The sequence below is a fragment of the Ruditapes philippinarum genome, unplaced genomic scaffold, assembly GCF_026571515.1.
Source record: "Ruditapes philippinarum isolate M1 unplaced genomic scaffold, ASM2657151v2 ctg1233_1_1_1_1, whole genome shotgun sequence".
In the NCBI taxonomy this organism is placed as follows: domain Eukaryota; kingdom Metazoa; phylum Mollusca; class Bivalvia; order Venerida; family Veneridae; genus Ruditapes; species Ruditapes philippinarum.
The window spans coordinates 11,370-13,297 of record NW_026853490.1 but is presented as its reverse complement, the minus strand read 5'-3'; the positions used below and the strand labels follow the sequence as shown (position 1 = coordinate 13,297).

Below are 1,928 nucleotides of genomic sequence, written 5' to 3'. Positions count from 1 at the left end.
AAAAATGATCACTTTTTTGGCGCCGCCCCCCATCCAAAAGGTACATCCATCAGGGGGTTGCCAGAAGGGGGATGTGCCCCCTTCTGTTTTGGGGATTTGAAGGGGGCGGTAGTCTCCCTCATCGCCAATAAAAATTTTGGGCTTGTGAGAGGCTAAAAATGACCCTAGGTCGATCGGTATTATTCATTAGGTACTTTGTAACCAACGCTGAAAAGCCTTTGACTCTATCTCAATCCATTGAGAAGTTGCAGCACTTTGAAATCAATTTTGATGGAAAAAATCAACGCAAAATAGTGATTTTTGGCAATTTTGAGATGTCCCCTCGTTGCCATGGTAACAGGAAATTGTCGTGACAAAAAAAATGATCCAGTTAACGTTTGTGCCAAGTTTGATAAGTATTGAAGCATATTTCATTGTTTCATAGCAGTTTGAACTTGTAATAGGAGACTTTTTAATGAAAACAGCTATTTTTCACAATATGCTCAAGAGGGAAAGGGTTAAGAAGGGATTCTACCTTATATTGAATGTAATCAATAATCAATCAATCACTCTCTTGAAGTAATTGTAATTTAATTGATTACAGAGGCGAGTCTGAGTAATCAATAATAATCAATTACAATAAAATCTGAAAGTAATTGTAATTAAATCAATTACTGATCATTGTAATCATACCCAGGTCTGGTATGTATATGAATGATACAGTTCAGATACATTTGTTCAAATGTTTGTAACACATGGTGTTATAACACAGGGTAGATGTGGTAATTCATTTTATTGTTTCCAATTTACATATACAGTCAATCTCATGAATATACAATATATCTTCTCTATTGAAGTCAACTTTAATCAAGGCACTGAAATGACATAATAATAACAATGTTTGCACATATAATATATACAAACAATAAACATAGCATTTAATAAACATCTTATTACTATAGACATTAAGATCACGAAATGATTAAAGCATTTGTATTCTTATGTCTTATCAGTTAAACATTACATGTATAATGTTTACATTATTACAAAAGGTATAAATACCAACATACTCTTATACTTACAGATCTAAGGGATGTTAAGCCTATTCCACAATACAATGTTATAATTTACATCATTTCACTTCACATACATCCTGTCTCACGTGATGGTTAACTGTGAACAAGATTAAAACATATAATACATGCTGGTTATAAAAAATATAGAATTGAAAGAGAAAGTAAATGACTGGCATTTTGGAACATTCAACGCGCTGTAAAATACAACATTGCAAATAAACCGAATAATAAATAATCATTTCAGCCATCACAGAACTACCTTAAATACTTCTCACAAACACTTGGATAGCTCAACCAAATATAAATCATATAAACAAGTTCAAATTAACAGAATGTTCTCTACATCAACCATGTAAACTCTTTTCAAAACCTGCACAACATTCCCGCCAAACTCTCGCGAGATCACAAAGAAAACAAGAAAATAAAAGACCAGCAAGAACTTATCAAAACCTAAAGAAATAAAACACCGGAAAGAGCTGACACGTTTCATAATACTGTCATACGAAAATATGACCCTGCTACATGTTTATATATCAGTAGCATCTGATACACGCGAAATTCGAGTTTCAAACCTCACAACGGTCCTTCGAGTCATTTCTATGCCATTGTAAATCATCTGTGAGGTATTTTGTAAGGAGTCTTGTGATTTTCCAATAGCAAAGAAACCGTAACGTTTCGCACAAGGATGCCCAATGGCGTAGAAAGCAATCGAAAGTAACGAATTTTGCGTTTATCAGATGCTACGGACGGTTGTGAGTGGTCCCATTTAATGTATTAAGTAATATTTTTTTTAGTAAATTCAAGTGATTTTGATCCGTATTCGGCGCACAAAAATTTATTAGTCTATTTTTCGTACCTAAAGGTTGTGCCACT

General features: G+C 33.6%; 1 long non-coding RNA gene across 1 annotated transcript; it reads right to left on the bottom strand.

Moving 5' to 3' along the window:
* Positions 1–725: 725 nt before the first annotated feature.
* LOC132737034 (uncharacterized) lies at positions 726–1,585 on the bottom strand. Its single transcript, XR_009626672.1, has 3 exons — positions 1,315–1,585; positions 1,062–1,152; positions 726–854 (listed from the first exon to the last, which is right to left on the bottom strand). It is a non-coding gene; the product is annotated as an uncharacterized LOC132737034 (long non-coding RNA).
* Between the last annotated feature and the right edge of the window lie 343 nt (positions 1,586–1,928).